The sequence below is a fragment of the Schistocerca nitens genome, chromosome 1 (genome assembly GCF_023898315.1).
Source record: "Schistocerca nitens isolate TAMUIC-IGC-003100 chromosome 1, iqSchNite1.1, whole genome shotgun sequence".
NCBI lineage: Eukaryota > Metazoa > Arthropoda > Insecta > Orthoptera > Acrididae > Schistocerca > Schistocerca nitens.
Genome location: NC_064614.1, coordinates 1,046,607,055 through 1,046,621,884, shown reverse-complemented (window position 1 = coordinate 1,046,621,884; position 14,830 = coordinate 1,046,607,055). Strand labels below are relative to the sequence as shown.

At 45.4% G+C, this 14,830-nt stretch overlaps 2 non-coding genes across 2 annotated transcripts; both read left to right on the top strand.

Annotated features, from left to right (window-relative positions):
• The first annotated feature begins 5,346 nt into the window (after window positions 1–5,346).
• On the top strand, window positions 5,347–5,421 carry Trnas-cga (transfer RNA serine (anticodon CGA)). Its single transcript has one exon. It is a non-coding gene; the product is annotated as a tRNA-Ser (tRNA).
• Window positions 5,422–7,527: 2,106 nt separating this feature from the next.
• On the top strand, window positions 7,528–7,602 carry Trnat-ugu (transfer RNA threonine (anticodon UGU)). The gene has a single exon. It is a non-coding gene; the product is annotated as a tRNA-Thr (tRNA).
• The last annotated feature ends 7,228 nt before the right edge of the window (window positions 7,603–14,830 follow it).

Genomic DNA, 14,830 nt, shown 5'->3' with positions numbered 1-14,830 from the left:
TTAATTTTATTAATGTATTATATACTTAATATGTTTTAGAACAGTTAGTCTAATTCTGAAGACAACGCTCATAGTAGCGTCGAGACCTGGTCAATTTTGACTTAATATTTGTGACCGAGGGCTTATTTGTTCTAATATAATTCTGACACGGTCACTGAACCTTAGCAGCTACGTTCAAAGTTTTATATTCAAAGACTTTTTTTTCAAACATTTCAATGGCTTAATGTATTAACAAACAAACCAAGTTCATCAATTCGATGTTACAAATATGTAAACAGAGACTTAACAACTATTATTTCGAAAACAAAATAAAAACCACAGATTTACATGTAGATACATACGAGTATTTCGCAAGCCATTGTATGGTGCGGGGCAGTGTGTGTCTCGTACCACTACTAGTCATCTGCTTTCTCGGTCCACTCGCAAATAGAGCGAGGGGAAAAACGACTGTCTACATGCTTCCGTATGAACCACCTTCATGTGTGACTGGGCACAGGCGGCGTCCGGCGCCTTTCACGTTTCACCGGCTGAATCCTTAGGAGGCCAGATGAGCGACCGGCAGATCGCAGGGCATCGTCCTCAGCCTTGCATGTTGTCCGGCTCGGACGGCGCTGGCCCTTTACTAGTTGAAGATGTCTCGTGAGACACTGGCGCCTATTTAAGGTATCCCCCTGCGGAGAAGAGCATTGTCTGACGTGGGGAAAAGTTTTTGTGCCAGTCGCTGGCGCCAGGCTACCATAGGAGCCTACAGCCCGCCAAAACGTTGCTGCCGCGGGACGAACACTGCGCGCGTGGGAAAATATCAGCCCAACAGGAGGACCGCCGTTGACGACGGAACACGTCGTGTGGGTGTACGTAGTTTTTTGCGGCAGTCTCCCTTATTGCCAGAATGTTTTTTGCCGTGTCTAGGACAGAATTCTGACACGATGTAATGATTACGCACGCCATTGGCGCGATTTACGTGCGCCGCTCGACGACTGGAGACGCTAATTTTTTGGGACGTTCCTCGTGGATCGACGGTTTTGAGAAGGATAGCAGGGAAAGACTTTTTAGGCTTTCAGTGGAGGTCCATCTGAGAGTATGGTCCTGGTTGTTGGCGTCAACCAGCCAGGATTCTCCACTCGACTTGACGCAAGGGTGTACCAGTTGCGGTTTTAGAAGTTATGCACATACGAACAGACTCTATATCAAACGTTCAGCAGCACGTTGGTAAGCATATCTGCAGCCCATGCATATTAAGAATTTTTCTTTGAGGAGCTCAGTTTTCACTGCACCGTGTCTATCCGATATGCAGCAATTGTAATTCAACCACCGGCGAGGGGCGTTCAGTATGTATGGAAAACATTTTTTTTTTTCTGAAATCAGCTTGGTTTCATTCAGGATTCCAATACTCCACTCGAGGTGGCGCAGTGGTTAGCACACTGGACTCGCATTCGGGAGGACGGCGGTTCAATCCCGTCTCCGGCCATCCTGATTTAGGTTTTCCGTGATTTCCCTAAATCGTTTCAGGCAAATGCCGGGATGGTTCCTTTGAAAGGGCACGGCCGATTTCCTTCCCAATCCTTCCCTAACCCGAGCTTGCGCTCCGTCGCTAATGACCTCGTTGTCGACGGGACGTTAAACACTAACCACCACCACCAATACTCCACTTTATTCCCCACCTTTTGTGGCTGCAAAACTTTATTTTTCAACATAATCTCTATTCAACACGACGGCCTTAGGCCAACTTACAGGGCCCGTATGCCCGCAAGCTACTACTCAAGTGGTCTTTCTGCACCAGTAACCGCATCATCCACGTGCTGCTTCCCGGGAGGTGCCTCCTCCATTGGGCCAAACAGATGGATGTGGGAATGTGCGAGATCCCTGCTGTGAGGAAGTTTTGTGAGCTCCTCTCGGATGCGCAGACTTGTGTGATGCCTTACGTTGTCATGAAGAAGTTCTTTTGCATCCGTCGATCACCTCGAATGAGAATGTCCACACTTCCCAACATTGCAGGAGTCTCAGCTGAGTGCGGCCGGCCGGCCGGCACGTAGGGTATCGGACAAGGTTTGCGCGACATTGTTGTGATGATGACAGGCACATTCCCAACGACTCAACGTGCTTTTGTTCACTGCTAGCTCTCCGTACACATTCTGTAACCGCCTATGAATACCTGCGATGCTTTGCTTTTCCGCCAAGGAAACTCAATGAAAGCTCTCTGCATGGAATACACTTCCGTTAAAGACGTCGTTTAGAGGCGCAGCCACCTATCGCACCTTCATGAACCTATAGGGGCTGAAGCGGGAACATTCCACGATGTCCCACAACAAATTCCGCTTTTTTTCAACTGAAACTGACGCCCCTCGTATGTCGTATTGAACTGCGAAAACAACAGCGACGTTCTCCTAAAGATTCCCATTTAAATTCCTCCTGGGTATCTGTTACATTTTCGAAAGGCTACGTCAGTCTGTTAAAGTTCTAGCAAGAATTAATTACCTCTGTCGTGTCTGCTTGATAAGGAGGTCAAACGAGAAAGAATTACTCTATAACTGGTCACACGAGCGTCTTGTTTGCGGTTTCCTTTGTATGTCATCTATCCTTTCCCAGAGACGTTACTGCAAATCTAAGGCAGCCATTCGCTTTCCTAACAACAAATTTTACAGGGTCTTGCCATTTTTATCGCTTCTCTATATGTTTATACAATGTGTCATCCTATAGACGTTCAGTACTACTACTCTTGTAGCTAGGTCCTTGAAGCATGATTTCATATGTAATATTGTAAGTTATTACATTTAAGAGTAAGTGTACATAATGTTACCCCTTTGACAGGAGTTTTGTTTGACCGCGAGGTGTGTTAATGGAAAGTAATCAGACTATAATTGAGACCATAATTCGTTTCCTGAAAGGTTACGTTTTGAAAGAATGTGACAGATATTCTAGCTGTAATGGAGCAAACGGTATTATAGTTCAAAAGTAAAAACTCTGATCATGCAAATCAAAACCGGTCACCGGCCTAATTAGGCAAACGTCAATCCAAGTACTGCTTCATTAAAATTAACTTGAATTAGAAATTTATTTGATGAATCGGACACAAACACAACATCATTTCCTAGAAAGAATTACCAAACAATTTGTCGATAACCAAGGTAGATAAATGTTTAAAAAGTATTGACAACAAACTGTTTCACACTAACGTACAATGTTTGCTTTAGTGTGTGAAGGATAGCTAGCGCTCATCACAATGTACCACTCAACAAATGATAAATACAGTAATTTTGGAACAGTTACTGACATGAAAACTCTTCGCAATACATAGAATACCAACGTTGTGTGGGGTACCTGAATCTGTTATAGTCCTAATTATTTATTGCCAGATATAACTTTAAGAACGCAAATGTCTCCAGAGTACTTACTGAACTTTAGATACACTTTCCCTTTAAAGTTCGCTACGTCACTGATTCACCATAGGGTGCGCGACCCAGAAACTGTTCTGTTGGTTGAGCGGGTTTTGGACTAACACTCCAACGTGGCACAGGAACAATACACACAAATACAAATATATAAACACTGTTACAAACGTGTTAATGTGTAGGCCTTTGAAATGGTATGACCTGAGCTTATTTTTTGTAACCATTGTTTTGTTGCGCAAAATTTAAGGGCGGAGCAACGCTTGTGATAAGGAGTGAAATTTATCACTTCATTTAAGCATTTTAAAACACTATTCTTAGGATGTACTTCAACATAATCACTTAAAAAGCCACGTGAAACGTTTCAGAAAAACAGGAACTAACTATTAAGAAAATTTTTGTACCAGAAGGTTCAGAAAGATTTTTAACAGTATTAATTCTGTTGTTCATTAAATTATGAAACATTCGAAATATTTCAGCAGCAGGAAGAGGAACGTATCCAGGAAAGTGACTGAGGGTAAATCCGTGTTCACGACACAAAGTTAAGAATGGAACACTCGTCATTTGAAGTTCAAGAAATTGCTTGCCAATGCCTATATGGAGGGCTTATTTCAATAGTGGTACAAACATTACCTCCCATTTCCTGCTTATAATGCTTCTGAAATTAATGATCCAAACAAACAGAAAGAAAGGTTCATCTCTAGCAAGAAGCCAAATGGTTCAAATGGCTCTGAGCACTATGCGACTTAACTTCTGAGGTCATCAGTCGCCTAGAACTTAGAACTAATTAAGCCTAACTAACCTAAGGACATCACACACATCCATGCCCGAGGCAGGATTCGAACCTGCGACCGTAGCGGTCACGCGGTTCCAGACTGAAGCGCCTTTAACCGCACGGCCACACCGGCCAGCAAGAAGCCATATGCTTGAATATTTCTGGTATCTCAACTGCAGATTTTTCAGCGCTCATTTAACTTTAGGACTCTGTACCGCAAAATGAACAAAAGTTGACTTGTACCACTATTGAAATAAGCCCTTCGTATGTACAATACTAAACTTTACTTGCCTATAGGTGATGGTCGTGTTTGTCTTCTGTGGTAGAGGGATAACGTCGTCAGATGTGATCATGGTTGTTGATATAAAATGCTCTGTATAATATTTTCTTCGAATCGGATTTTCATGGTTGAGAGCAAATTAATGAACGCCATGATATGTAATCATAAATATAAATCCACATCCGAGGCATGATTATTCCACTTTTTTACAGTTATTGCTTCGTCAAGCACATAGGACGTTGGCTTGTTGAATTCAGGCCGCAGACGCTCTATGCCAGAATGAATTCAGACGCTACCTCGCGCCAGACCGCTTTTTACACACTAGCAAAGCCTTTTCATTGCGGAGAGACTTCCTACAGCTTTTACATTTCATACAATCTTGCAATCCCTAAGCTGAAACAATCATATGCATAATAATTTAGTATATTTATACTATGAAATAACATATTTTTAAGAGAGACAATTACAAACTAATTTCAGGTTACGTAAAGTCACAGAATGAGAGAATTATTTCCATATGCTTCAAGTTAACGAATGTATATTACACAGATATTACAGGATCCGCGAGAAACATAACCGTTACATTAAACTTTAATAATTTATAACAGACATCGATGTTACAGAATGAGATTATCACTCTGCAGCGGAGTGTGCACTGATATGAAACTTCCTGGCAGATTAAAACTGTGTGGCGGACCGAGACTCGAACTCGGGACCTTTGCCTTTCGCGGGCAAGTGCTCTACCAACTGAACTATCCAAGCACGACTCACGCCCCGTCCTCACAGCTTTACTTCTGCTAGTACCTCGATTCCTACCTTCCAAACTTTACAGAAGCTCTCCTGCGAACCTTGCAGAAGACGAGGTACTTGGCAGAAGTAAAGCTGTGAGGACGGGGCGTGAGTCTTGCTTGGATAGCTCAGTTGGTAGAGCACTTGCCCGCGAAAGGCAAAGGTCCCGAGTTCGAGTCTCGGTCCGGCACACAGTTTTAATCTACCAGGAAGTTTCACAAACGTTACACTTACACTGGTTAATTACAAAATGAGAGCGGTGAGGTGATGAAGTATTCTTGATCCCGTATTCAATCACATATTATGAGTGCTCACCGGGCTCAGGGAGTCGGTTACTAAGTGCACTGCTACATACCACAGGTATCAACGTCCTGAGGTGGCACTGCCCTCAGTACGCCGTTGGTAATGCGACCCTGGGGAGCGCCGCTGCTACACCCCCTCACCTGTCTCCCGGATCGAAGGACGGCGGAGGTACGGTCCCTTCCCGACTGTCACGGGCTGTGACAGCTGCAGCCGATACCTGTCGAGGATGCGACGGCGCCGGGGAACGCATCAGATTTCTGCCTCATAGCGGAACACATCCAGAAATAGCAGTAGCGTTACGTGCATTCTATTACACTTAATTTCTGAATGATCTTAACACTCTGTAACAAAGTTATTGAGAACAAGAGGTTATAAATCATCTAACATACTTTTGACAGAACATAAAAAAAGTTACTGGAGCTAAATAATCAGGAACAAACTTGTCATACAATATCGCATTCCCCAATGTAAATACTACCATACTTACATTGGAGAATGTGCTGATTTTGTGTACGAGGGTTTCCCAGAAAGCAATAAACCGAATTTTTTTTCTCAGCCGAAACCAATGTTACGAATTCGAGAAGTTACGTATGTATTATTTGAAGTCTACTGAGTGAGCGCGCCAAGTTTCCATCACTTCAGAAAGGTAGGGTAGCTGCAGGACAATTTGAAAAAGACGTCTGTGGGTGACGTATGTTAGATGTTCAAAAAAATGGCTCTGAGCACAAGGGGCTTAACTTATAAGGTCATCAGTCCCCTAGAACTTAGAACTACTTAAATCTAACTAACCTAAGGACATCACACACATCCATGCCCGAGGCAGGATTCGAACTTGCGACCGTAGCGGTCGCGCGGTTCCGGACTGAAGCGCCTAGAACCGTTCGGCCACTACGACCGGTCTCGTGGTTCTAGGCGCTCAGTCCGGAACCGCGCGACTGCTACGGTCGCAGGTTAGAATCCTGCCTCGGGCATGGATGTGTGTGATGTCCTTAGGTTAGTTAGGTTTAAGTAGTTCTAAGTTCTAGGGGACTGATGACCACAGATGTTAAGTCCCATAGTGCTCAGAGCCATTTGAACCACTACGACCGGCCCGTACGTTAGATGTACTTTGAATCTCTCAGTGCAGAGAAAGAAACTGTGCGAGTATTCACAAATGCTTGTGCCAAGTCTATGTAACATCTGCTGTCGACACAAGTACAGTTAGTCACTGGGCACGGACGGTGATGTCATCAGAAGGCGGTTCGGCGGAGCTCCACGATTTGCTGCGATAGGGGAGACCATCCACGGCTGTCACACCAGACACACCTAGCCCACTCCGACTTCCACTTGTTCGGGTCATTAGAGGATGCCATTCGTGGAAGACATTTTGAGGACGATCTGGAGGTGATTCACATGGTGAAGCACCGGTTCCGCCACCAGGACAATGATTGGTACCGACACGGCATACAAGCTCTGTTTTCGCGCTGGAGAAGGCCCACAGAACGGTATGGAGATTACATGGAAAAATAATGTATATATATGGCGGTAGTATCTGTTCCCGGAAGAACAGTTACCGTGGATGACCATGCAGCTTTGCTAGAAATGAAATGATAATTAAATGGACACCCTAGCTGCAAACAGGCGTTGATGTACTTCATTGGGGACATGTTGAAAATGTACATCAACGCCTGTTTGCAGCTAGGGTGTCCATTTAATTATCATTTCATTTCTAGCAAAGCTGCATGGTCATCCACGGTAACTGTACTTCCGGGAACAGATACTACCGTCATATATAGTTAAAATATGGCTTCCCGGCCATTGACCTTCTTGTGCGAACGCAGACGCTATGCCCGAACTCGTACGGGACTTGGTAGATTAATCTGCCACGAGTAATGAGTATGATGGGCAAACATCTATTAGGCGCACTACGAATGTAGTGGTGTGGACATGTTGGGAATGTGGATCTCACGGGGAGCGTGCAAGGGATAAGTCCCTGCAGACGCACTATCCTCTGTGCCCGCGGTGGCTCAGATGGATAGAGCGTCTGCCATGTAAGCAGGAGATCCCGGGTTCGAGTCCCGGTCGGGGCACACATTTTCAACATGTCCCCAATGAAGTACATCAACGCCTGTTTGCAGAAAAATAATGTGTGTACATAAAATACTATTCTTTCGTTTGTGTGTAATTCTCATTATATTCAATAAAGAATTCTTGAAGAAAAACATGCGGCGCTTTACTTTCTGGGCAACTCTCATATAACGCTGTAGGTCATTACTTTAAGAACAAATCTCTATAATGTTATACCTATAATGCTAATCCCGCGCGGCTCTTCCTTACAGCGAAAATCTGGGGTCTGGAGCGAAATCGTCGTTCTAACTCATCATAAACATGTTCTGTTTGGTTCAAGTTGGGGTTCTGGACAGGCCAGTCCATTTCAGGAACGTTGATGTCCACAAACTATTGCCCCAGTGATGCCGCTTTATGGATGGTGCACTGTCACACGAGTACAAGCAGTCATCGTCTCCGAAATCATCCTGTGCTGTAGGTAGTACACAATGTTCTGGCGTAACCACAAGCGCCGGAACGAAAATGAACGCAAGCGAAGAGAAGGCGGTGAAACGACGTCGGCCAATGGTGTGCTGATTAGGGCCGCAGCACGATAGGAGCGGCCTCTACAAGAGGAGAATGTAAGCGCCGCGCCTGCCTTTTATATCCCGCCTTGGAAGGCGGTGCTCGTAGAGCTGAACAGCGCCTGCTAGAGGACGCTGTCGTCGGTGTCTGTCGTAGTGCCAACTTAAGAACTTGTCCCTACGACGTGGCATCGTAGCTATCGATACTACACTGCCAGCCTCGGCCGCTCAGTATTCGGAAAGGATTAGCACAGGATACGGACAGGCCTAGCAGAGAACCTTGTGATAGTGGTTATCAGTGATCCGCAAACTGAGTGTCAAACTTGCATGCACATTGCATGCAGCAAAGGACTGGGATTTATGCTGCATGTCACCCATCGCTTGCGACACCTTCGTATATTCCAAGTTAAGCATTGTCAATCTTCTTATTTGTAATAAGAACTATTAGTGTTATTTGCTTGAATTGTTGTATAGCATTCCGAGAACGCAGCATCCTTTAGGTACCCTTTACAAGACGAGTTGGCAGGACACTACACCCAATGCTGTCAAATGTATGTGTATAATCCCGTATTTGGAGCTTTTTTAAGCATAATATGGGGGCCACACCCTAAGCACAAAAACCACTCCCATACCGTAACACCATCTCCTCCACATTTCACTGATGGTAAAGGCATGTGAAGTTCTCGAGGCTTTCGCCAAATCCAAACACTTCCAACACATTGCCACAGCGTACAGCGTGGTCCACCACTCCAAATCATTTGTTTCCAGCCATCTAATGTTCAGTAACTTCGGTCTTTACACAACCTCATACATCCCTTAGGTTATGAGGAGTTGCTCGACCACGGTACCCCGTTCTTTTTTAACTTCCTCTGTTTATTCATTGTATTAGCCAGACTGCTATGGAACTCGCGAGTAATTCCATCCGCCGATTTCATGCGATTCTTTTACAAACTCCCTCCGCAATGTCAAACGGTCGCTGTCGATCATTACATGAGCTCTGCCTGATCTTTGTTCATCTGTGGTTGCTCCTTTGCATTTCTATTTCGCAATATCATCACCAACGATCAACTTGGGGTGCTTTAAAAAGGGCTGAATTTGATACGTTCGTATTGATGTCCTGTGTGTTAGCGTCGGTGTTCGGAGTTTACTTGGCGCTTCGCGAGAGGGTCTGAGTTCTATATGCGCTGTTTTAGCACTGTCTGCAAGCAGGGGACAAAGGATGATCTTCTGGGTAGGACATTGGCCACAGAGAGACTCCTGACCGCAACAGCCGGCCAGCGTTGCCTACGCTTAATAACGGTCGCCATCTTGGAAAGACGAGGGGTTTTCAGTTTGGGTTTGACTGTGCGTCTGATAGCCACATGAAAGCCCTTTAGGTCCTTCGTGACCTTCTATTGCTGATCCAGAACATTTCGATGTGTTTGACCCAGATTCTGATCCGGTCACCAAGGTAATTCACCGGAGTGAACCAGCTTTGAGGTCGTGCAACAAGGATTACGAGCATTTAATGATTATAAAGAGCCCGCCTCGATTGCAAATAGAAACCGGATGTTGACCTAGGTTTCAAATTGAAATGGTTCAAATGGCTCTGAGCACTATGGGAGTTAACTGCTGAGGTCATCAGTACCCTAGAACATAGAACTACTTACACCAAACTAACCTAAGGGCGTCACACACATCCATGCCCGAGGTAGGATTTCAACATGTGACCGTAGCGGTCGCGCGGTTCCAGACTATAGCGCCTAGAACCGCTCGGATACCCCGGCCGGCGACCTAGGTTTCGGCGCGGATAACCACACCTTCTAAGGAACACACTAAAACTACAAACTGCCTAAAGAGACATGGTCCAACATTAATAGAGAACGACCAAAAGGGCAAAAGACTCGCATAAAATGTAAAATAAACGGTACGTATGTACCACGTCAACAGCTGTACTTAGCTCAAACGTCAGAAGCGTGCTTCCTCACCCCCAGCCAACGTTCGGTGGGCCGCGAGCTCTCAGGTAAACTGAGGTGGCGCCGGCAGCCAGGCTGTGAGAATGTCAGAAAGGAACGCGCATGCGCAAATTGAGAAATCGTTGTCTTCCATACCTACACACGCATTAACTTCGTGCGCCTTTGACCCGGTCATCGGATTACTTTCGTAGCATATTTTATCAAATCACATGTAAGAAGACGATTTCTCAATTTGCGCATACGCGTTCCTTTCTGACATTCTCACAGCCTAGCTGCCGGCGCCACCTCAGTTTACCTCAGAGCCTGTGGCCCACCGAACGCTGGCTGGGGGTGAGGAAGCACGCTTCTGACGTTTGAGCTAAGTACAGCTGTTGACATGGTACATACGTACCGTTTATTTTACATTTTATGCGAGTCTTTTGCCCTTTTGGGCGTTCTGTATTAATGTTGGACCATGTCTCTTTAGGCAGTTTGTAGTTTTAGTGTGTTCCGAAGAAGGCGTGGTTATCAGCGCCGAAACCTAGGTCACCATCCGGTTTCTATTTGCAATCGAGGCGGATTCTTTATAATCATTAAATTGTTCACGATTGCTGACGCACTGCAATGTTATAAGTTCTCAGTTTACAAGAATTTGAGATATTGCGCTTCCATTGGCCGAATTACAGCGTAATGGATCTTAGTTGTACGAGAGCGAATGAACGTACTACTTGCGTGAATAAAATTGGACAGTGCTCATACGTGATCGGCTGTCCCATTATTCACGTGTCGCCGAAGGTTGGTTCTGTGTTTGACGTTTAGTAAGCAGGTGCCAAGCATTGTGGCATAATGCCATCGATTTATGTTTTCCTTTTGTTTCAAGAGTCTAAAATGATGGCTAACAGTAATTACTATGCTGCTCTCTGTTAATTTATCCTGCAAATACCGCACACCTGGCTGGGATCTTTCCGCAAATCTCACCTAGTTTTGTTAAGTTGATGTACGCTGTTGACTCATGGAAAAAGTGCAACACTGTTACCTTCTCTTAAACTACACGTAATTGATTCGCTATGTTATGGCGCCTGTAGTGATATTGTTATTTTCTGTTTTAGACCTCTAAAATATAATTGTTTTGTTGTATCTGTTTGTATCTGGTTGGACGCCATGTTGAGACCCGTAATGCACGTAAATACGCCTATGCCAGCTTCAGAACGAAATTTTTCAGAATGACTCTGTAAGTATTATATTATATTGTATTGTATGTTAACCGGGGACCTAGAAACGACGGAGAGGCTCTTTCCTCGCCGCAGCCCCAGTGGTCCACAACCCCACGACGACTACCGCAGTCCACTTCACCCCTCCGCCGCCCCACACCGAACCCAGGGTTATTGTGCGGTTCGGCCCCCGGTGGACCCCCAGGGAACGTCTCACACCAGACGAGTGTAACCCCTATGTTTGCGTGGTGGAGTAATGGTGGCGTACGCGTACGTGGAGGAATTGTTTGCGCAGCAATCGCCGACTTAGTGTAACTGAGGCGGAATAAGGGGAACCAGGCCGTATTCGCCGAGGCAGATGGAAAACTGCCTAAAAACCATCCACAGACTGGCCGGTTCAGCGGACCTCGACACAAATACGCCGGGCGTATTCGTGCCGGGGACCAGGCCCTCCTTCCCGCCCGGAAAGCCGTGCGTTAGACCGCACGGCCAACCGGGCGGTCTTTCCGTAAGCCTTTGTCGGTTATTGGCATGCTTTTGGGGTTGTAAATAAGTTGATTGTCTTGTTGTTGGAATTCGCTCAGTTATTAAGTTTAAGGCACAGAGATCCTACTAAGAAAAAGATTTTGGATGTTTATGTCTGTTTTACTTATTGGCGCAACTAAAACTATTTTGACGTTTACAGTGAACTGATTTATTTATTGTCACTTTCAAACAATTCAGTAAATGTCTTACGAGTCCTTAACTTCGTAATTACGTGTGCACAAGTCACCTTATGTTAACTGTAAGAGAGAAACTGTAAAAATTTTCTCCTGAGTGTGGGCAGTATCGCTTACCACTCCCTGATTCCCGTATCCTTACTATTTCAGAAACGTTTTTCGAAATGACTTCAGAAGTAACTAAGGCCTCCTGACAGGCCCATTCTACTGTTTCTGCCCCTCTACTGGCAACGTATTTCTTTCCGCCTCCCTTTATTCTGGCGAGTCCGCCTCTCGTGGCGTTTAGTCAATTACAGAGGAGTGTGCGGATAATTTAGGTCGCGCAGTCTGATCGCAGTGCACAGCTGCCGTTTACTGTTGACTTTCGATAACTGACAGGCAATAATAGATGTTTGTTGAAAACACATGTCAAAAAATGTTGTTGCACGTATCGGTATGTGTTTCCTTCGTTGACACACAGTGAGAGCTTTCTATATAGCATATGAGCGTTGTGTGTCGATTGTGAGGGGTATATGTGGTTGTAATGGACGGGTGTGTAGAGTGATTTTACGTTTACGTTGTATTATATTGAGGGATGGGAGGCGTGAAACCCGTTGTCACAACACAGCAGCCGACCGGGGTTCACAGGTTAATGTAAGCGCAAGATAACCCGTTGCAAATATGGAATGGTGGTACTTTAATAACCGGTGTTACACAAGAATATTGAATTGAAGCAAGCAAACGTTCATCCATTGTGACATTCAGGTGCCACACGTCAGTTTGTGGGATGGAGTTCCATAACTGTTACACTTGGCCGGTCAATAATTACCTCGCCCTTGATGTTAACTCCCAATTTTCCTTCCATCTTGTGATAGCATAAAGAACTCCCTCGGTCCGCTAATTAGCCTGTGTACACATCCGCCCACCATCATGGTCATAATTACGACTTTCACGGCAGCCATTTCCCTGGTTCATTACGTCTTGTTTTTTTCTCTCTTTTTTTCTAGCATTTCCGATCATGCATTCCTCGCTTACCAGCCATCAGTTTTCAAATGTGTCTTTCTGCACTGGTAGTTCATGTTTCAGTGTAAGTCAAGTAATCGGTTGCAAACTATACCCCTCAGCGCCATTGTAAGGTTAATTCTGAAACCCGTTTTTGGCTTCTCGAACGCAATGCTGGCCATTTATTTTCCTGTGTTGCCTGACCTATATGTTTGTTTTCCAGCCTCTCTTCGTTATTCCCAATCTGTCCTCTGAGCAGCCAATAATTTTTGCGTGGTTTTCGCACTGAAATCCGTGGTTGTGTCAATATGCTGTACCAACTCGCAAACCTCTTCTCAGTTTCTCGTGGAAACGGAGGTGTTAAGCTCGAGTCTTCGTGGTGTAAATTGGTGGAACGTGAGTGTTTTGACACCGGTTTTCACCCAGTTTTGTCAACACGTATCTCAGTGAACATGATCCCACTGAGGAAGGTGGAACAACGACTGCGTTACTAGTATCGCATTCAGAGAAACAGAGTTCAAAATATCATTCGCCCATACGTACACTATGTGATCAAAAGTATCCGGACACCCCCAAAAACATACGTTTTTCATATTAGGTGCATTGTGCTGCCACCTACTGCCAGGTATTCCATATTAGCGACCTCAGTGGTCATTACACATCATAAGAAAGCAGAATGGGGCGCTCTGCGGAACTCACGTACTTCGAACGTGGTCAGGTGATTGGGCGTCACTTGTGTCTACGTCTGTACGCGAGATTTCCACACTCCTAAACATCCCCAGGTCCACTGTTTCCGATGTGATAATGAAGTGGAAACCTGAAGGGACACGTACAGCACAAAAGCTTACAGGCTGACCTCGACTGTTGACTGACAGAGACCGCCGACAGTTGAAGAGGGTCGTAATGTGTAATAGCAGACATCTATCCAGACCATCGCACAGGAATTCCAAACTGCATCAGGAACCACTGCAAGTATTATGACAGTTAGGCGGGAGGTGAGAAAACTTGGATTTCATGGTTGAGCGGCTGCTCATAAGCCACACATCTCGCCGGTAAAAGCCAAACGACGCCTCACTTGGTGTAACGAGCGTAAACATTGGACGATTGAACAGTGGAAAAACGTCGCATGGAGTGACAAATCACGATACACAATGTGGCGATCCGATGGCAGAGTGTGGGTATGGCGGATGCCCGGTGACCGTCATCTGCCAGCGTGTGTAGTGCCAACAGTAAAATTCGTAGGCGTTAGTGTTATGGTGTTGTCGTGTATTACATGGATGGTGGGGGGGGGGGGGGCGGGGGGGGGCTTGCATCCATTGTTGTTTTGCGTGGCACTATCACAGCACAGGTCGCCATTGATGTTTTAAGCAGCTTCTTGCTTCCCATTGTTGAAGAGCAATTCGGGGATGGCGATTGCGTCTTTCAACAAGATCGAGCACCTCTTCGTATTAGACTGCATGTGGCGGAGTGGTTACACGACAATAACATCCCTGGAACGCACTAGCCAGTACAGAGTCCTGACCTGGATCCTACACCTTTCTACATCTACGTGATTACTCTGCTATTCACAATAAAGTGCCTGGCAGTGGGTTCAATGAACCACCTTCAAGCAGTCTCCCTATCGTTCCACTCTCGAAGGGCACGCAGGAAAAACGAGCACTTAAATTTTTCTGTGCGAGCCCTGATTTATTTTATCGTGATGATCATTTCTCCCCAAATAGGTGGGTGCCAACAGAATGTTTTCGCAATCGGAGGGGAAAAACGCCTTTGTTCTAATGATTGCCACTCCAATTCACATATCATGTCTGTGGCACAGTCTCCCCTATTTCGCGAAAATACAAAA